This window comes from Symphalangus syndactylus, chromosome 24 (genome assembly GCF_028878055.3).
Source record: "Symphalangus syndactylus isolate Jambi chromosome 24, NHGRI_mSymSyn1-v2.1_pri, whole genome shotgun sequence".
NCBI lineage: Eukaryota > Metazoa > Chordata > Mammalia > Primates > Hylobatidae > Symphalangus > Symphalangus syndactylus.
This window is the reverse complement of record NC_072446.2, coordinates 1,706,109-1,729,186: the sequence shown is the minus strand read 5'-3', so window position 1 is coordinate 1,729,186 and position 23,078 is coordinate 1,706,109.

Sequence of the window (23,078 nt, the reverse complement as noted above, 5' to 3'; positions counted from 1 at the left end):
AAGAGGCCTCTATTGGGAAAAATAATATCTTCAAATAAAAACTACACAGAAGCATTGTGTGAAACTTATTTCTGATATGTTCATTAAGCTAACAGAGTTAAACCATACTTTTGATTGCGCAGTTCTGAACACTCTTTCTGTAGAAAATGCAAGTGGACATTCGGAGCGCTAAGAGGGTAATAGTGGAAAAAGGAATATATTCAAATATAAACTACACAGTAGCATTCTGTGAAAATTCTTTCTGTTCTGTGCATTCAACTAACAGAGTTGAACCTTACTTTTGATTGAGCCGTTCTGAAACACTCTTTCTGTAGAAACTGCAATTGGACATGCTAAGCGCTAAGAGGCCTACATTGGGAAAAAGAATATCTTCAAATAAAAACTACACAGATGCATTCTGTGAAACTTATTTCTGATCTGTAAATTCAGTTAACAGAGATAAAACATATTTTTGATTGAGCAGTTATGAAACACTCTTTTTGTAGAAAATGCAAGTGGAGATTCGGAGCGCTAAGAGGGTAATAGTGGAAAAAGGAATGTCTTCAAATATAAACTACACAGAATCATTCGGTGAAACTTCTTTCTGATCTGTGCATTCAGCTAACAGAGTTAAACCATACTTTTGATTGAGCAGATCTGAACACTCTTTCTGTAGAAAATGCAACTGGACATTTGGAGCGCTAAGAGCGTAGTAGTGGAAAAAGGAATATATTCAAATATAAACTACACAGAAGCATTCTGTGAAACTTCTTTCTGATCTGAGCCTTCAGCTAACAGAGTTAAACCATACTTTTGATTGAGCAGTTTTGAAACACTCTGTCTGTAGAAAATGCAACTGGACATTCGTAGCGCTAAGTGGGTAATAGTGGAAAAAAGAATATGTTCAAATATAAACTACACAGAAGCATTGTATGAAACTTCTTTCTGTTCTGTGCATTCAACTAACAGAGTTGAACCTTACTTTTGATTGAGCCGTTCTGAAACACTCTTTCTGTAGAAACTGCAATTGGACATTCTGAGCGCTAGGAGGCCTATATTGGGAAAAAGAATGTCTACAAATAAAAACTACACAGAAGAATTTTGTGAAACTTCTTTCTGTTCTGTTTGTTCAACTAAAAGAGTTGAACCTTAGTTTTGATTGAGCCGTTCTGAAACACTCTTTCTGTAGAAAATGCAAGTGGAGATTCGGAGCGCTAAGATGGTAATAGTGGAAAAAGGAATGTCTTCAAATATAAACTACACAGAATCATTCGGTGAAACTTCTTTCTGATCTGTGCATTCAGCTAACAGAGTTAAACCATACTTTTGATTGAGCCGATCTGAACACTCTTTCTGTAGAAAATGCAACTGGACATTTGGAGCGCTAAGGGCGTAGTAGTGGAAAAAGGAATATATTCAAATATAAACTACACAGAAGCATTCTGTGAAACTTCTTTCTGATCTGAGCATTCAGCTAACAGAGTTAAACCATACTTTTGATTGAGCAGTTTTGAAACACTCTGTCTGTAGAAAATGCAACTGGACATTCGTAGCGCTAAGTGGGTAATAGTGGAAAAAAGAATATGTTCAAATATAAACTACACAGAAGCATTGTATGAAACTTCTTTCTGTTCTGTGCATTCAACTAACAGAGTTGAACCTTACTTTTGATTGAGCCTTTCTGAAACACTCTTTCTGTAGAAACTGCAATTGGACATTCTGAGCGCTAAGAGGCCTCTATTGGGAAAAATAATATCTTCCAATAAAAACTACACAGAAGCATTGTGTGAAACTTATTTCTGATATGTTCATTAAGCTAACAGAGTTAAACCATACTTTTGATTGCGCAGTTCTGAACACTCTTTCCGTAGAAAATGCAAGTGGACATTCGGAGCGCTAAGAGGGTAATAGTGGAAAAAGGAATATATTCAAATATAAACTACACAGTAGCATTCTGTGAAAATTCTTTCTGTTCTGTGCATTCAACTAACAGAGTTGAACCTTACTTTTGATTTAGCCGTTCTGAAACACTCTTTCTGTAGAAACTGCAATTGGACATGCTAAGCGCTAAGAGGCCTACATTGGGAAAAAGAATATCTTCAAATAAAAACTACACAGATGCATTCTGTGAAACTTATTTCTGATCTGTAAATTCAGTTAACAGAGATAAAACATATTTTTGATTGAGCAGTTATGAAACACTCTTTTTGTAGAAAATGCAAGTGGAGATTCGGAGCGCTAAGAGGGTAAAGTGGAAAAAGGAATGTCTTCAAATATAAACTACACAGAATCATTCTGTGAAACTTCTTTCTGATCTGTGCATTCAGCTAACAGAGTTAAACCATACTTTTGATTGAGCAGATCTGAACACTCTTTCTGTAGAAAATGCAACTGGACATTTGGAGCGCTAAGAGCGTAGTAGTGGAAAAAGGAATATATTCAAATATAAACTACACAGAAGCATTCTGTGAAACTTTTTTCTGATCTGAGCATTCAGCTAACAGAGTTAAACCATGCTTTTGATTGAGCAGTTTTGAAACACTCTGTCTGTAGAAAATGCAACTGGACATTCGTAGCGCTAAGTGGGTAATAGTGGAAAAAAGAATATGTTCAAATATAAACTACACAGAAGCATTGTATGAAACTACTTTCTGTTCTGTGCATTCAACTAACAGAGTTGAACCTTACTTTTGATTGAGCCGTTCTGAAACACTCTTTCTGTAGAAACTGCAATTGGACATTCTGAGCGCTAGGAGGCCTATATTGGGAAAAAGAATGTCTACAAATAAAAACTACACAGAAGAATTGTGTGAAACTTCTTTCTGTTCTGTTTGTTCAACTAAAAGAGTTGTACCTTAGTTTTGATTGAGCCGTTCTGAAACACTCTTTCTGTAGAAAATGCAAGTGGAGATTCGGAGCGCTAAGAGGGTAATAGTGGAAAAAGGAATGTCTTCAAATATAATCTACACAGAATCATTCTGTGAAACTTCTTTCTGATCTGTGGATTCAGCTAACAGAGTTAAACCATACTTTTGATTGAGCAGATCTGAACACTCTTTCTGTAGAAAATGCAACTGGACATTTGGAGCGCTAAGAGCGTAGTAGTGGAAAAAGGAATATATTCAAATATAAACTACACAGAAGCATTCTGTGAAACTTCTTTCTGATCTGAGCATTCAGCTAACAGAGTTAAACCATGCTTTTGATTGAGCAGTTTTGAAACACTCTGTCTGTAGAAAATGCAACTGGACATTCGTAGCGCTAAGTGGGTAATAGTGGAAAAAAGAATATGTTCAAATATAAACTACACAGAAGCATTGTATGAAACTTCTTTCTGTTCTGTGCATTCAACTAACAGAGTTGAACCTTACTTTTGATTGAGCCGTTCTGAAACACTCTTTCTGTAGAAACTGCAATTGGACATTCTGAGCGCTATGAGGCCTATATTGGGAAAAAGAATGTCTACAAATAAAAACTACACAGAAGCATTGTGTGAAACTTCTTTCTGTTCTGTTTGTTCAACTAAAAGAGTTGAACCTTAGTTTTGATTGAGCCGTTCTGAAACACTCTTTCTGTAGAAAATGCAAGTGGAGATTCGGAACGCTAAGAGGGTAATAGTGGAAAAAGGAATGTCTTCAAATATAAACTACACAGAATCATTCGGTGAAACTTCTTTCTGATCTGTGCATTCAGCTAACAGAGTTAAACCATACTTTTGACTGAGCAGATCTGAACAATCTTTCTGTAGAAAATGCAACTGGACAATTGGAGCGCTAAGAGCGTAGTAGTGGAAAAAGGAATATATTCAAATATAAACTACACAGAAGCATTCTGTGAAACTTCTTTCTGATCTGAGCATTCAGCTAACAGAGTTAAACCATACTTTTGATTGAGCAGTTTTGAAACACTCTGTCTGTAGAAAATGCAACTGGACATTCGTAGCGCTAAGTGGGTAATAGTGGAAAAAAGAATATGTTCAAATATAAACTACACAGAAACATTGTATGAAACTTCTTTCTGTTCTGTGCATTCAACTAACAGAGTTGAACCTTACTTTTGATTGAGCCTTTCTGAAACACTCTTTCTGTAGAAACTGCAATTGGACATTCTGAGCGCTAAGAGGCCTCTATTGGGAAAAATAATATCTTCCAATAAAAACTACACAGAAGCATTGTGTGAAACTTATTTCTGATATGTTCATTAAGCTAACAGAGTTAAACCATACTTTTGATTGCGCAGTTCTGAACACTCTTTCCGTAGAAAATGCAAGTGGACATTCGGAGCGCTAAGAGGGTAATAGTGGAAAAAGGAATATATTCAAATATAAACTACACAGTAGCATTCTGTGAAAATTCTTTCTGTTCTGTGCATTCAACTAACAGAGTTGAACCTTACTTTTGATTTAGCCGTTCTGAAACACTCTTTCTGTAGAAACTGCAATTGGACATGCTAAGCGCTAAGAGGCCTACATTGGGAAAAAGAATATCTTCAAATAAAAACTACACAGATGCATTCTGTGAAACTTATTTCTGATCTGTAAATTCAGTTAACAGAGATAAAACATATTTTTGATTGAGCAGTTATGAAACACTCTTTTTGTAGAAAATGCAAGTGGAGATTCGGAGCGCTAAGAGGGTAAAGTGGAAAAAGGAATGTCTTCAAATATAAACTACACAGAATCATTCTGTGAAACTTCTTTCTGATCTGTGGATTCAGCTAACAGAGTTAAACCATACTTTTGATTGAGCAGATCTGAACACTCTTTCTGTAGAAAATGCAACTGGACATTTGGAGCGCTAAGAGCGTAGTAGTGGAAAAAGGAATATATTCAAATATAAACTACACAGAAGCATTCTGTGAAACTTCTTTCTGATCTGAGCATTCAGCTAACAGAGTTAAACCATGCTTTTGATTGAGCAGTTTTGAAACACTCTGTCTGTAGAAAATGCAACTGGACATTCGTAGCGCTAAGTGGGTAATAGTGGAAAAAAGAATATGTTCAAATATAAACTACACAGAAGCATTGTATGAAACTTCTTTCTGTTCTGTGCATTCAACTATCAGAGTTGAACCTTACTTTTGATTGAGCCGTTCTGAAACACTCTTTCTGTAGAAACTGCAATTGGACATTCTGAGCGCTATGAGGCCTATATTGGGAAAAAGAATGTCTACAAATAAAAACTACACAGAAGCATTGTGTGAAACTTCTTTCTGTTCTGTTTGTTCAACTAAAAGAGTTGAACCTTAGTTTTGATTGAGCCGTTCTGAAACACTCTTTCTGTAGAAAATGCAAGTGGAGATTCGGAGCGCTAAGAGGGTAATAGTGGAAAAAGGAATGTCTTCAAATATAAACTACACAGAATCATTCGGTGAAACTTCTTTCTGATCTGTGCATTCAGCTAACAGAGTTAAACCATACTTTTGACTGAGCAGATCTGAACAATCTTTCTGTAGAAAATGCAACTGGACAATTGGAGCGCTAAGAGCGTAGTAGTGGAAAAAGGAATATATTCAAATATAAACTACACAGAAGCATTCTGTGAAACTTCTTTCTGATCTGAGCATTCAGCTAACAGAGTTAAACCATACTTTTGATTGAGCAGTTTTGAAACACTCTGTCTGTAGAAAATGCAACTGGACATTCGTAGCGCTAAGTGGGTAATAGTGGAAAAAAGAATATGTTCAAATATAAACTACACAGAAGCATTGTATGAAACTTCTTTCTGTTCTGTGCATTCAACTAACAGAGTTGAACCTTACTTTTGATTGAGCCTTTCTGAAACACTCTTTCTGTAGAAACTGCAATTGGACATTCTGAGCGCTAAGAGGCCTCTATTGGGAAAAATAATATCTTCAAATAAAAACTACACAGAAGCATTGTGTGAAACTTATTTCTGATATGTTCATTAAGCTAACAGAGTTAAACCATACTTTTGATTGCGCAGTTCTGAACACTCTTTCCGTAGAAAATGCAAGTGGACATTCGGAGCGCTAAGAGGGTAATAGTGGAAAAAGGAATATATTCAAATATAAACTACACAGTAGCATTCTGTGAAAATTCTTTCTGTTCTGTGCATTCAACTAACAGAGTTGAACCTTACTTTTGATTTAGCCGTTCTGAAACACTCTTTCTGTAGAAACTGCAATTGGACATGCTAACCGCTAAGAGGCCTACATTGGGAAAAAGAATATCTTCAAATAAAAACTACACAGATGCATTCTGTGAAACTTATTTCTGATCTGTAAATTCAGTTAACAGAGATAAAACATATTTTTGATTGAGCAGTTATGAAACACTCTTTTTGTAGAAAATGCAAGTGGAGATTCGGAGCGCTAAGAGGGTAAAGTGGAAAAAGGAATGTCTTCAAATATAAACTACACAGAATCATTCTGTGAAACTTCTGTCTGATCTGTGCATTCAGCTAACAGAGTTAAACCATACTTTTGATTGAGCAGATCTGAACACTCTTTCTGTAGAAAATGCAACTGGACATTTGGAGCGCTAAGAGCGTAGTAGTGGAAAAAGGAATATATTCAAATATAAACTACACAGAAGCATTCTGTGAAACTTCTTTCTGATCTGAGCATTCAGCTAACAGAGTTAAACCATGCTTTTGATTGAGCAGTTTTGAAACACTCTGTCTGTAGAAAATGCAACTGGACATTCGTAGCGCTAAGTGGGTAATAGTGGAAAAAAGAATATGTTCAAATATAAACTACACAGAAGCATTGTATGAAACTTCTTTCTGTTCTGTGCATTCAACTAACAGAGTTGAACCTTACTTTTGATTGAGCCGTTCTGAAACACTCTTTCTGTAGAAACTGCAATTGGACATTCTGAGCGCTAGGAGGCCTATATTGGGAAAAAGAATGTCTACAAATAAAAACTACACAGAAGCATTGTGTGAAACTTCTTTCTGTTCTGTTTGTTCAACTAAAAGAGTTGAACCTTAGTTTTGATTGAGCCGTTCTGAAACACTCTTTCTGTAGAAAATGCAAGTGGAGATTCGGAGCGCTAAGAGGGTAATACTGGAAAAAGGAATGTCTTCAAATATAAACTACACAGAATCATTCGGTGAAACTTCTTTCTGATCTCTGCATTCAGCTAACAGAGTTAAACCATACTTTTGACTGAGCAGATCTGAACAATCTTTCTGTAGAAAATGCAACTGGACATTTGGAGCGCTAAGAGCGTAGTAGTGGAAAAAGGAATATATTCAAATATAAACTACACAGAAGCATTCTGTGAAACTTCTTTCTGATCTGAGCATTCAGCTAACAGAGTTAAACCATACTTTTGATTGAGCAGTTTTGAAACACTCTGTCTGTAGAAAATGCAACTGGACATTCGTAGCGCTAAGTGGGTAATAGTGGAAAAAAGAATATGTTCAAATATAAACTACACAGAAGCATTGTATGAAACTTCTTTCTGTTCTGTGCATTCAACTAACAGAGTTGAACCTTACTTTGGATTGAGCCTTTCTGAAACACTCTTTCTGTAGAAACTGCAATTGGACATTCTGAGCGCTAAGAGGCCTCTATTGGGAAAAATAATATCTTCAAATAAAAATTACACAGAAGCATTGTGTGAAACTTATTTCTGATATGTTCATTAAGCTAACAGAGTTAAACCATACTTTTGATTGCGCAGTTCTGAACACTCTTTCTGTAGAAAATGCAAGTGGACATTCGGAGCGCTAAGAGGGTAATAGTGGAAAAAGGAATATATTCAAATATAAACTACACAGTAGCATTCTGTGAAAATTCTTTCTGTTCTGTGCATTCAACTAACAGAGTTGAACCTTACTTTTGATTGAGCCGTTCTGAAACACTCTTTCTGTAGAAACTGCAATTGGACATGCTAAGCGCTAAGAGCCCTACGTTGGGAAAAAGAATATCTTCAAATAAAAACTACACAGATGCATTCTGTGAAACTTATTTCTGATCTGTAAATTCAGTTAACAGAGATAAAACATATTTTTGATTGAGCAGTTATGAAACACTCTTTTTGTAGAAAATGCAAGTGGAGATTCGGAGCGCCAAGAGGGTAATAGTGGAAAAAGGAATGTCTTCAAATATAAACTACACAGAATCATTCGGTGAAACTTCTTTCTGATCTGTGCATTCAGCTAACAGAGTTAAACCATACTTTTGATTGAGCAGATCTGAACACTCTTTCTGTAGAAAATGCAACTGGACATTTGGAGCGCTAAGAGAGTAGTAGTGGAAAAAGGAATATATTCAAATATAAACTACACAGAAGCATTCTGTGAAACTTCTTTCTGATCTGAGCATTCAGCTAACAGAGTTAAACCATACTTTTGATTGAGCAGTTTTGAAACACTCTGTCTGTAGAAAATGCAACTGGACATTCATAGCGCTAAGTGGGTAATAGTGGAAAAAAGAATATGTTCAAATATAAACTACACAGAAGAATTGTATGAAACTTCTTTCTGTTCTGTGCATTCAACTAACAGAGTTGAACCTTACTTTTGATTGAGCCGTTCTGAAACACTCTTTCTGTAGAAACTGCAATTGGACATTCTGAGCGCTAGGAGGCCTATATTGGGAAAAAGAATGTCTACAAATAAAAACTACACAGAAGAATTGTGTGAAACTTCTTTCTGTTCTGTTTGTTCAACTAAAAGAGTTGAACCTTAGTTTTGATTGAGCCGTTCTGAAACACTTTCTGTAGAAAATGCAAGTGGAGATTCGGAGCGCTAAGAGGGTAATAGTGGAAAAAGGAATGTCTTCAAATATAAACTACACAGAATCATTCGGTGAAACTTCTTTCTGATCTGTGCATTCAGCTAACAGAGTTAAACCATACTTTTGATTGAGCAGATCTGAACACTCTTTCTGTAGAAAATGCAACTGGACATTTGGAGCGCTATGAGCGTAGTAGTGGAAAAAGGAATATATTCAAATATAAACTACACAGAAGCATTCTGTGAAACTTCTTTCTGATCTGAGCATTCAGCTAACAGAGTTAAACCATACTTTTGATTGAGCAGTTTTGAAACACTCTGTCTGTAGAAAATGCAACTGGACATTCGTAGCGCTAAGTGGGTAATAGTGGAAAAAAGAATATGTTCAAATATAAACTACACAGAAGCATTGTATGAAACTTCTTTCTGTTCTGTGCATTCAACTAACAGAGTTGAACCTTACTTTGGATTGAGCCTTTCTGAAACACTCTTTCTGTAGAAACTGCAATTGGACATTCTGAGCGCTAAGAGGCCTCTATTGGGAAAAATAATATCTTCAAATAAAAACTACACAGAAGCATTGTGTGAAACTTATTTCTGATATGTTCATTAAGCTAACAGAGTTAAACCATACTTTTGATTGCGCAGTTCTGAACACTCTTTCTGTAGAAAATGCAAGTGGACATTCGGAGCGCTAAGAGGGTAATAGTGGAAAAAGGAATATATTCAAATATAAACTACACAGTAGCATTCTGTGAAAATTCTTTCTGTTCTGTGCATTCAACTAACAGAGTTGAACCTTACTTTTGATTGAGCCGTTCTGAAACACTCTTTCTGTAGAAACTGCAATTGGACATGCTAAGCGCTAAGAGGCCTACATTGGGAAAAAGAATATCTTCAAATAAAAACTACACAGATGCATTCTGTGAAACTTATTTCTGATCTGTAAATTCAGTTAACAGAGATAAAACATATTTTTGATTGAGCAGTTATGAAACACTCTTTTTGTAGAAAATGCAAGTGGAGATTCGGAGCGCTAAGAGGGTAATAGTGGAAAAAGGAATGTCTTCAAATATAAACTACACAGAATCATTCGGTGAAACTTCTTTCTGATCTGTGCATTCAGCTAACAGAGTTAAACCATACTTTTAATTGAGCAGATCTGAACACTCTTTCTGTAGAAAATGCAACTGGACATTTGGAGCGCTAAGAGCGTAGTAGTGGAAAAAGGAATATATTCAAATATAAACTACACAGAAGCATTCTGTGAAACTTCTTTCTGATCTGAGCCTTCAGCTAACAGAGTTAAACCATACTTTTGATTGAGCAGTTTTGAAACACTCTGTCTGTAGAAAATGCAACTGGACATTCGTAGCGCTAAGTGGGTAATAGTGGAAAAAAGAATATGTTCAAATATAAACTACACAGAAGCATTGTATGAAACTTCTTTCTGTTCTGTGCATTCAACTAACAGAGTTGAACCTTACTTTTGATTGAGCCGTTCTGAAACACTCTTTCTGTAGAAACTGCAATTGGACATTCTGAGCGCTAGGAGGCCTATATTGGGAAAAAGAATGTCTACAAATAAAAACTACACAGAAGAATTGTGTGAAACTTCTTTCTGTTCTGTTTGTTCAACTAAAAGAGTTGAACCTTAGTTTTGATTGAGCCGTTCTGAAACACTCTTTCTGTAGAAAATGCAAGTGGAGATTCGGAGCGCTAATAGGTTAATAGTGGAAAAAGGAATGTCTTCAAATATAAACTACACAGAATCATTCGGTGAAACTTCTTTCTGATCTGTGCATTCAGCTAACAGAATTAAACCATACTTTTGATTGAGCCGATCTGAACACTCTTTCTGTAGAAAATGCAACTGGACATTTGGAGCGCTAAGAGCGTAGTAGTGGAAAAAGGAATATATTCAAATATAAACTACACAGAAGCATTCTGTGAAACTTCTTTCTGATCTGAGCATTCAGCTAACAGAGTTAAACCATACTTTTGATTGAGCAGTTTTGAAACACTCTGTCTGTAGAAAATGCAACTGGACATTCGTAGCGCTAAGTGGGTAATAGTGGAAAAAAGAATATGTTCAAATATAAACTACACAGAAGCATTGTATGAAACTTCTTTCTGTTCTGTGCATTCAACTAACAGAGTTGAACCTTACTTTTGATTGAGCCTTTCTGAAACACTCTTTCTGTAGAAACTGCAATTGGACATTCTGAGCGCTAAGAGGCCTCTATTGGGAAAAATAATATCTTCCAATAAAAACTACACAGAAGCATTGTGTGAAACTTATTTCTGATATGTTCATTAAGCTAACAGAGTTAAACCATACTTTTGATTGCGCAGTTCTGAACACTCTTTCCGTAGAAAATGCAAGTGGACATTCGGAGCGCTAAGAGGGTAATAGTGGAAAAAGGAATATATTCAAATATAAACTACACAGTAGCATTCTGTGAAAATTCTTTCTGTTCTGTGCATTCAACTAACAGAGTTGAAACTTACTTTTGATTTAGCCGTTCTGAAACACTCTTTCTGTAGAAACTGCAATTGGACATGCTAAGCGCTAAGAGGCCTACATTGGGAAAAAGAATATCTTCAAATAAAAACTACACAGATGCATTCTGTGAAACTTATTTCTGATCTGTAAATTCAGTTAACAGAGATAAAACATATTTTTGATTGAGCAGTTATGAAACACTCTTTTTGTAGAAAATGCAAGTGGAGATTCGGAGCGCTAAGAGGGTAAAGTGGAAAAAGGAATGTCTTCAAATATAAACTACACAGAATCATTCTGTGAAACTTCTTTCTGATCTGTGGATTCAGCTAACAGAGTTAAACCATACTTTTGATTGAGCAGATCTGAACACTCTTTCTGTAGAAAATGCAACTGGACATTTGGAGCGCTAAGAGCGTAGTAGTGGAAAAAGGAATATATTCAAATATAAACTACACAGAAGCATTCTGTGAAACTTCTTTCTGATCTGAGCATTCAGCTAACAGAGTTAAACCATGCTTTTGATTGAGCAGTTTTGAAACACTCTGTCTGTAGAAAATGCAACTGGACATTCGTAGCGCTAAGTGGGTAATAGTGGAAAAAAGAATATGTTCAAATATAAACTACACAGAAGCATTGTATGAAACTTCTTTCTGTTCTGTGCATTCAACTAACAGAGTTGAACCTTACTTTTGATTGAGCCGTTCTGAAACACTCTTTCTGTAGAAACTGCAATTGGACATTCTGAGCGCTATGAGGCCTATATTGGGAAAAAGAATGTCTACAAATAAAAACTACACAGAAGCATTGTGTGAAACTTCTTTCTGTTCTGTTTGTTCAACTAAAAGAGTTGAACCTTAGTTTTGATTGAGCCGTTCTGAAACACTCTTTCTGTAGAAAATGCAAGTGGAGATTCGGAGCGCTAAGAGGGTAATAGTGGAAAAAGGAATGTCTTCAAATATAAACTACACAGAATCATTCGGTGAAACTTCTTTCTGATCTGTGCATTCAGCTAACAGAGTTAAACCATACTTTTGACTGAGCAGATCTGAACAATCTTTCTGTAGAAAATGCAACTGGACATTTGGAGCGCTAAGAGCGTAGTAGTGGAAAAAGGAATATATTCAAATATAAACTACACAGAAGCATTCTGTGCAACTTCTTTCTGATCTGAGCATTCAGCTAACAGAGTTAAACCATACTTTTGATTGAGCAGTTTTGAAACACTCTGTCTGTAGAAAATGCAACTGGACATTCGTAGCGCTAAGTGGGTAATAGTGGAAAAAAGAATATGTTCAAATATAAACTACACAGAAGCATTGTATGAAACTTCTTTCTGTTCTGTGCATTCAACTAACAGAGTTGAACCTTACTTTGGATTGAGCCTTTCTGAAACACTCTTTCTGTAGAAACTGCAATTGGACATTCTGAGCGCTAAGAGGCCTCTATTGGGAAAAATAATATCTTCAAATAAAAACTACACAGAAGCATTGTGTGAAACTTATTTCTGATATGTTCATTAAGCTAACAGAGTTAAACCATACTTTTGATTGCGCAGTTCTGAACACTCTTTCTGTAGAAAATGCAAGTGGACATTCGGAGCGCTAAGAGGGTAATAGTGGAAAAAGGAATATATTCAAATATAAACTACACAGTAGCATTCTGTGAAAATTTTTTCTGTTCTGTGCATTCAACTAACAGAGTTGAACCTTACTTTTGATTGAGCCGTTCTGAAACACTCTTTCTGTAGAAACTGCAATTGGACATGCTAAGCGCTAAGAGCCCTACATTGGGAAAAAGAATATCTTCAAATAAAAACTACACAGATGCATTCTGTGAAACTTATTTCTGATCTGTAAATTCAGTTAACAGAGATAAAACATATTTTTGATTGAGCAGTTATGAAACACTCTTTTTGTAGAAAATGCAAGTGGAGATTCGGAGGGCTAAGAGGGTAATAGTGGAAAAAGGAATGTCTTCAAATATAAACTACACAGAATCATTCGGTGAAACTTCTTTCTGATCTGTGCATTCAGCTAACAGAGTTAAACCATACTTTTGATTGAGCAGATCTGAACACTCTTTCTGTAGAAAATGCAACTGGACATTTGGAGCGCTAAGAGCGTAGTAGTGGAAAAAGGAATATATTCAAATATAAACTACACAGAAGCATTCTGTGAAACTTCTTTCTGATCTGAGCATTCAGCTAACAGAGTTAAACCATACTTTTGATTGAGCAGTTTTGAAACACTCTGTCTGTAGAAAATGCAACTGGACATTCGTAGCGCTAAGTGGGTAATAGTGGAAAAAAGAATATGTTCAAATATAAACTACACAGAAGCATTGTATGAAACTTCTTTCTGTTCTGTGCATTCAACTAACAGAGTTGAACCTTACTTTTGATTGAGCCTTTCTGAAACACTCTTTCTGTAGAAACTGCAATTGGACATTCTGAGCGCTAGGAGGCCTATATTGGGAAAAAGAATGTCTACAAATAAAAACTACACAGAAGTATTGTGTGAAACTTCTTTCTGTTCTGTTTGTTCAACTAAAAGAGTTGAACCTTAGTTTTGATTGAGCCGTTCTGAAACACTCTTTCTGTAGAAAATGCAAGTGGAGATTCGGAGCGCTAAGAGGGTAATAGTGGAAAAAGGAATGTCTTCAAATATAAACTACACAGAATCATTCGGTGAAACTTCTTTCTGATCTGTGCATTCAGCTAACAGAGTTAAACCATACTTTTGATTGAGCAGATCTGAACACTCTTTCTGTAGAAAATGCAACTGGACATTTGGAGCGCTAAGAGCGTAGTGGTGGAAAAAGGAATATATTCAAAAATAAACTAAAGAGAAGCATTCTGTGAAACTTTTCTGATCTGAGCATTCAGCTAACAGAGTTAAACCATACTTTTGATTGAGCAGTTTTGAAACACTCTGTCTGTAGAAAATGCAACTGGACATTCGTAGCGCTAAGTGGGTAATAGTGGAAAAAAGAATATGTTCAAATATAAACTACACAGAAGCATTGTATGAAACTTCTTTCTGTTCTGTGCATTCAACTAACAGAGTTGAACCTTACTTTTGATTGAGCCGTTCTGAAACACTCTTTCTGTAGAAAATGCAATTGGACATTCTGAGCGCTAGGAGGCCTATATTGGGAAAAAGAATGTCTACAAATAAAAACTACACAGAAGAATTGTGTGAAACTTCTTTCTGTTCTGTTTGTTCAACTAAAAGAGTTGAACCTTAGTTTTGATTGAGCCGTTCTGAAACACTCTTTCTGTAGAAAATGCAAGTGGAGATTCGGAGCGCTAAGAGGGTAATAGTGGAAAAAGGAATATCTTCAAATATAAACTACACAGAATCATTCGGTGAAACTTCTTTCTGATCTGTGCATTCAGCTAACAGTGTTAAACCATACTTTTGATTGAGCAGATCTGAACACTCTTTCTGTAGAAAATGCAACTGTACATTTGTAGCGCTATGAGCGTAGTAGTGGAAAAAGGAATATATTCAAATATAAACTACACAGAAGCATTCTGTGAAACTTCTTTCTGATCTGAGCATTCAGCTAACAGAGTTAAACCATACTTTTGATTGAGCAGTTTTGAAACACTCTGTCTGTAGAAAATGCAATTGGACATTCGTAGCGCTAAGTGGGTAATAGTGGAAAAAAGAATATGTTCAAATATAAACTACACAGAAGCATTGTATGAAACTTCTTTCTGTTCTGTGCATTCAACTAACAGAGTTGAACCTTACTTTGGATTGAGCCTTTCTGAAACACTCTTTCTGTAGAAACTGCAATTGGACATTCTGAGCGCTAAGAGGCCTCTATTGGGAAAAATAATATCTTCCAATAAAAACTACACAGAAGCATTGTGTGAAACTTATTTCTGATATGTTCATTAAGCTAACAGAGTTAAACCATACTTTTGATTGCGCAGTTCTGAACACTCTTTCCGTAGAAAATGCAAGTGGACATTCGGAGCGCTAAGAGGGTAATAGTGGAAAAAGGAATATATTCAAATATAAACTACACAGTAGCATTCTGTGAAAATTCTTTCTGTTCTGTGCATTCAACTAACAGAGTTGAACCTTACTTTTGATTTAGCCGTTCTGAAACACTCTTTCTGTAGAAACTGCAATTGGACATGCTAAGCGCTAAGAGGCCTACATTGGGAAAAAGAATATCTTCAAATAAAAACTACACAGATGCATTCTGTGAAACTTATTTCTGATCTGTAAATTCAGTTAACAGAGATAAAACATATTTTTGATTGAGCAGTTATGAAACACTCTTTTTGTAGAAAATGCAAGTGGAGATTCGGAGCGCTAAGAGGGTAAAGTGGAAAAAGGAATGTCTTCAAATATAAACTACACAGAATCATTCTGTGAAACTTCTTTCTGATCTGTGGATTCAGCTAACAGAGTTAAACCATACTTTTGATTGAGCAGATCTGAACACTCTTTCTGTAGAAAATGCAACTGGACATTTGGAGCGCTAAGAGCGTAGTAGTGGAAAAAGGAATATATTCAAATATAAACTACACAGAAGCATTCTGTGAAACTTCTTTCTGATCTGAGCATTCAGCTAACAGAGTTAAACCATGCTTTTGATTGAGCAGTTTTGAAACACTCTGTCTGTAGAAAATGCAACTGGACATTCGTAGCGCTAAGTGGGTAATAGTGGAAAAAAGAATATGTTCAAATATAAACTACACAGAAGCATTGTATGAAACTTCTTTCTGTTCTGTGCATTCAACTAACAGAGTTGAACCTTACTTTTGATTGAGCCGTTCTGAAACACTCTTTCTGTAGAAACTGCAATTGGACATTCTGAGCGCTATGAGGCCTATATTGGGAAAAAGAATGTCTACAAATAAAAACTACACAGAAGCATTGTGTGAAACTTCTTTCTGTTCTGTTTGTTCAACTAAAAGAGTTGAACCTTAGTTTTGATTGAGCCGTTCTGAAACACTCTTTCTGTAGAAAATGCAAGTGGAGATTCGGAGCGCTAAGAGGGTAATAGTGGAAAAAGGAATGTCTTCAAATATAAACTACACAGAATCATTCGGTGAAACTTCTTTCTGATCTGTGCATTCAGCTAACAGAGTTAAACCATACTTTTGACTGAGCAGATCTGAACAATCTTTCTGTAGAAAATGCAACTGGACTTTTGGAGCGCTAAGAGCGTAGTAGTGGAAAAAGGAATATATTCAAATATAAACTACACAGAAGCATTCTGTGAAACTTCTTTCTGATCTGAGCATTCAGCTAACAGAGTTAAACCATACTTTTGATTGAGCAGTTTTGAAACACTCTGTCTGTAGAAAATGCAACTGGACATTCGTAGCGCTAAGTGGGTAATAGTGGAAAAAAGAATATGTTCAAATATAAACTACACAGAAGCATTGTATGAAACTTCTTTCTGTTCTGTGCATTCAACTAACAGAGTTGAACCTTACTTTGGATTGAGCCTTTCTGAAACACTCTTTCTGTAGAAACTGCAATTGGACATTCTGAGCGCTAAGAGGCCTCTATTGGGAAAAATAATATCTTCAAATAAAAACTACACAGAAGCATTGTGTGAAACTTATTTCTGATATGTTCATTAAGCTAACAGAGTTAAACCATACTTTTGATTGCGCAGTTCTGAACACTCTTTCTGTAGAAAATGCAAGTGGACATTCGGAGCGCTAAGAGGGTAATAGTGGAAAAAGGAATATATTCAAATATAAACTACACAGTAGCATTCTGTGAAAATTTTTTCTGTTCTGTGCATTCAACTAACAGAGTTGAACCTTACTTTTGATTGAGCCGTTCTGAAACACTCTTTCTGTAGAAACTGCAATTGGACATGCTAAGCGCTAAGAGCCCTACATTGGGAAAAAGAATATCTTCAAATAAAAACTACACAGATGCATTCTGTGAAACTTATTTCTGATCTGTAAATTCAGTTAACAGAGATAAAACATATTTTTGATTGAGCAGTTATGAAACACTCTTTTTGTAGAAAATGCAAGTGGAGATTCGGAGCGCTAAGAGGGTAATAGTGGAAAAAGGAATGTCTTCAAATATAAACTACACAGAATCATTCGGTGAAACTTCTTTCTGATCTGTGCATTCAGCTAACAGAGTTAAACCATACTTTTGATTGAGCAGATCTGAACACTCTTTCTGTAGAAAATGCAACTGGACATTTGGAGCGCTAAGAGCGTAGTAGTGGAAAAAGGAATATATTCAAATATAAACTACACAGAAGCATTCTGTGAAACTTCTTTCTGATCTGAGCATTCAGCTAACAGAGTTAAACCATACTTTTGATTGAGCAGTTTTGAAACACTCTGTCTGTAGAAAATGCAACTGGACATTCGTAGCGCTAAGTGGGTAATAGTGGAAAAAAGAATATGTTCAAATATAAACTACACAGAAGCATTGTATGAAACTTCTTTCTGTTCTGTGCATTCAACTAACAGAGTTGAACCTTACTTTTGATTGAGCCTTTCTGAAACACTCTTTCTGTAGAAACTGCAATTGGACATTCTGAGCGCTAGGAGGCCTATATTGGGAAAAAGAATGTCTACAAATAAAAACTACACAGAAGTATTGTGTGAAACTTCTTTCTGTTCTGTTTGTTCAACTAAAAGAGTTGAACCTTAGTTTTGATTGAGCCGTTCTGAAACACTCTTTCTGTAGAAAATGCAAGTGGAGATTCGGAGCGCTAAGAGGGTAATAGTGGAAAAAGGAATGTCTTCAAATATAAACTACACAGAATCATTCGGTGAAACTTCTTTCTGATCTGTGCATTCAGCTAACAGAGTTAAACCATACTTTTGATTGAGCAGATCTGAACACTCTTTCTGTAGAAAATGCAACTGGACATTTGGAGCGCTAAGAGCGTAGTGGTGGAAAAAGGAATATATTCAAAAATAAACTAAAGAGAAGCATTCTGTGAAACTTCTTTCTGATCTGAGCATTCAGCTAACAGAGTTAAACCATACTTTTGATTGAGCAGTTTTGAAACACTCTGTCTGTAGAAAATGCAACTGGACATTCGTAGCGCTAAGTGGGTAATAGTGGAAAAAAGAATATGTTCAAATATAAACTACACAGAAGCATTGTATGAAACTTCTTTCTGTTCTGTGCATTCAACTAACAGAGTTGAACCTTACTTTTGATTGAGCCGTTCTGAAACACTCTTTCTGTAGAAACTGCAATTGGACATTCTGAGCGCTAGGAGGCCTATATTGGGAAAAAGAATGTCTACAAATAAAAACTACACAGAAGAATTGTGTGAAACTTCTTTCTGTTCTGTTTGTTCAACTAAAAGAGTTGAACCTTAGTTTTGATTGAGCCGTTCTGAAACACTCTTTCTGTAGAAAATGCAAGTGGAGATTCGGAGCGCTAAGAGGGTAATAGTGGAAAAAGGAATATCTTCAAATATAAACTACACAGAATCATTCGGTGAAACTTCTTTCTGATCTGTGCATTCAGCTAACAGTGTTAAACCATACTTTTGATTGAGCAGATCTGAACACTCTTTCTGTAGAAAATGCAACTGTACATTTGTAGCGCTATGAGCGTAGTAGTGGAAAAAGGAATATATTCAAATATAAACTACACAGAAGCATTCTGTGAAACTTCTTTCTGATCTGAGCATTCAGCTAACAGAGTTAAACCATACTTTTGATTGAGCAGTTTTGAAACACTCTGTCTGTAGAAAATGCAATTGGACATTCGTAGCGCTAAGTGGGTAATAGTGGAAAAAAGAATATGTTCAAATATAAACTACACAGAAGCATTGTATGAAACTTCTTTCTGTTCTGCGCATTCAACTAACAGAGTTGAACCTTACTTTGGATTGAGCCTTTCTGAAACACTCTTTCTGTAGAAACTGCAATTGGACATTCTGAGCGCTAAGAGGCCTCTATTGGGAAAAATAATATCTTCAAATAAAAACTACACAGAAGCATTGTGTGAAACTTATTTCTGATATGTTCATTAAGCTAACAGAGTTAAATCATACTTTTGATTGCGCAGTTCTGAGCAGTCTTTCTGTAGAAAATGCGAGTGGACATTCGGAGCGCTAAGAGGGTAATAGTGGAAAAAGGAATATATTCAAATATAAACTACACAGTAGCATTCTGTGAAAATTCTTTCTGTTCTGTGCATTCAACTAACAGAGTTGAACCTTACTTTTGATTGAGCCGTTCTGAAACACTCTTTCTGTAGAAACTGCAATTGGACATGCTAAGCGCTAAGAGGCCTACATTGGGAAAAAGAATATCTTCAAATAAAAACTACACAGATGCATTCTGTGAAACTTATTTCTGATCGGTAAATTCAGTTAACAGAGATAAAACATATTTTTGATTGAGCAGTTATGAAACACTCTTTTTGTAGAAAATGCAAGTGGAGATTCGGAGCGCTAAGAGGGTAATAGTGGAAAAAGGAATGTCTTCAAATATAAACTACACAGAATCATTCGGTGAAACTTCTTTCTGATCTGTGCATTCAGCTAACAGAGTTAAACCATACTTTTGATTGAGCAGATCTGAACACTCTTTCTGTAGAAAATGCAACTGGACATTTGGAGCGCTAAGAGCGTAGTAGTGGAAAAAGGAATATATTCAAATATAAACTACACAGAAGCATTCTGTGAAACTTCTTTCTGATCTGAGCATTCAGCTAACAGAGTTAAACCATACTTTTGATTGAGCAGTTTTGAAACACTCTGTCTGTAGAAAATGCAACTGGACATTCGTAGCGCTAAGTGGGTAATAGTGGAAAAAAGAATATGTTCAAATATAAACTACACAGAAGCATTGTATGAAACTTCTTTCTGTTCTGTGCATTCAACTAACAGAGTTGAACCTTACTTTTGATTGAGCCGTTCTGAAACACTCTTTCTGTAGAAACTGCAATTGGACATTCTGAGCGCTAGGAGGCCTATATTGGGAAAAAGAATGTCTACAAATAAAAACTACACAGAAGAATTGTGTGAAACTTCTTTCTGTTCTGTTTGTTCAACTAAAAGAGTTGAACCTTAGTTTTGATTGAGCCGTTCTGAAACACTTTCTGTAGAAAATGCAAGTGGAGATTCGGAGCGCTAAGAGGGTAATAGTGGAAAAAGGAATGTCTTCAAATATAAACTACACAGAATCATTCGGTGAAACTTCTTTCTGATCTGTGCATTCAGCTAACAGAGTTAAACCATACTTTTGATTGAGCCGATCTGAACACTCTTTCTGTAGAAAATGCAACTGGACATTTGGAGCGCTAAGAGCGTAGTAGTGGAAAAAGGAATATATTCAAATATAAACTACACAGAAGCATTCTGTGAAACTTCTTTCTGATCTGAGCATTCAGCTAACAGAGTTAAACCATACTTTTGATTGAGCAGTTTTGAAACACTCTGTCTGTAGAAAATGCAACTGGACATTCGTAGCGCTAAGTGGGTAATAGTGGAAAAAAGAATATGTTCAAATATAAACTACACAGAAGCATTGTATGAAACTTCTTTCTGTTCTGTGCATTCAACTAACAGAGTTGAGCCTTACTTTGGATTGAGCCTTTCTGAAACACTCTTTCTGTAGAAACTGCAATTGGACATTCTGAGCGCTAGGAGGCCTATATTGGGAAAAATAATATCTTCAAATAAAAACTACACAGAAGCATTGTGTGAAACTTATTTCTGATATGTTCATTAAGCTAACAGAGTTAAACCATACTTTTGATTGCGCAGTTCTGAACACTCTTTCTGTAGAAAATGCAAGTGGACATTCGGAGCGCTAAGAGGGTAATAGTGGAAAAAGGAATATATTCAAATATAAACTACACAGTAGCATTCTGTGAAAATTCTTTCTGTTCTGTGCATTCAACTAACAGAGTTGAACCTTACTTTTGATTGAGCCGTTCTGAAACACTCTTTCTGTAGAAACTGCAATTGGACATGCTAAGCGCTAAGAGGCCTACATTGGGAAAAAGAATATCTTCAAATAAAAACTACACAGATGCATTCTTTGAAACTTATTTCTGATCTGTAAATTCAGTTAACAGAGATAAAACATATTTTTGATTGAGCAGTTATGAAACACTCTTTTTGTAGAAAATGCAAGTGGAGATTCGGAGCGCTAAGAGGGTAATAGTGGAAAAAGGAATGTCTCCAAATATAAACTACACAGAATCATTCTGTGAAACTTCTTTCTGATCTGTGCATTCAGCTAACAGAGTTAAACCATACTTTTGATTGAGCAGATCTGAACACTCTTTCTGTAGAAAATGCAACTGGACATTTGGAGCGCTAAGAGCGTAGTAGTGGAAAAAGGAATATATTCAAATATAAACTACACAGAAGCATTCTGTGAAACTTCTTTCTGATCTGAGCATTCAGCTAACAGAGTTAAACCATACTTTTGATTGAGCAGTTTTGAAACACTCTGTCTGTAGAAAATGCAACTGGACATTCGTAGCGCTAAGTGGGTAATAGTGGAAAAAAGAATATGTTCAAATATAAACTACACAGAAGCATTGTATGAAACTTCTTTCTGTTCTGGGCATTCAACTAACAGAGTTGAACCTGACTTTTGATAGAGCCTTTCTGAAACACTCTTTCTGTAGAAACTGCAATTGGACATTCTGAGCGCTAAGAGGCCTATATTGGGAAAAATAATATCTTCAAATAAAAACTACACAGAAGAATTTTGTGAAACTTCTTTCTGTTCTGTTTGTTCAACTAAAAGAGTTGAACCTTAGTTTTGATTGAGCCGTTCAGAAACACTCTTTCTGTAGAAAATGCAAGTGGAGATTCGGAGTGCTAAGAGGGTAATAGTGGAAAAAGGAATGTCTCCAAATATAAACTACACAGAATCATTCTGTGAAACTTGTTTCTGATCTGTGCATTCAGCTAACAGAGTTAAACCATACTTTTGATTGAGCAGATCTGAACACTCTTTCTGTAGAAAATGCAACTGGACATTTGGAGCGCTAAGAGAGTAGTAGTGGAAAAAGGAATATATTCAAATATAAACTACACAGAAGCATTCTGTGAAAGTTCTTTCTGATCTGAGCATTCAGCTAACAGAGTTAAACCATACTTTTGATTGAGCAGTTTTGAAACACTCTGTCCGTAGAAAATGCAACTGGACATTCGTAGCGCTAAGTGGGTAATAGTGGAAAAAAGAATATGTTCAAATATAAACTACCCAGAAGTATTGTATGAAACTTCTTTCTGTTCTGTGCATTCAACTAACAAATTTGAACCTTACATTTGATTGAGCCTTTCGGAAACACTCTTTCTGTAGAAACTGCAATTGGACATTCTGAGCGCTAAGAGGCCTATATTGGGAAAAATAATATCTTCAAATAAAAACTACACAGAAGCATTGTGTGAAACTTATTTCTGATATGTTCATTAAGCTAACAGAGTTAAACCATACTTTTGATTGCGCAGTTCTGAACACTCTTTCTGTAGAAAATGCAAGTGGACATTCGGAGCGCTAAGAGGGTAATAGTGGAAAAAGGAATATATGCAAATATAAACTACACAGTAGCATTCTGTGAAAATACTTTCTGTTCTGTGCATTCAACTAACAGAGTTGAACCTTACTTTTGATTGAGCCGTTCTGAAACACTCTTTCTGTAGAAACTGCAATTGGACATGCTAAGCGCTAAGAGGCCTACATTGGGAAAAAGAATATCTTCAAATAAAAACTACACAGATGCATTCTGTGAAACTTATTTCTGATCTGTAAATTCAGTTAACAGAGATAAAACATATTTTTGATTGAGCAGTTATGAAACACTCTTTTTGTAGAAAATGCAAGTGGAGATTCGGAGCGCAAAGTGGGTAATAGTGGAAAAAGGAATGTCTTCAAATATAAACTA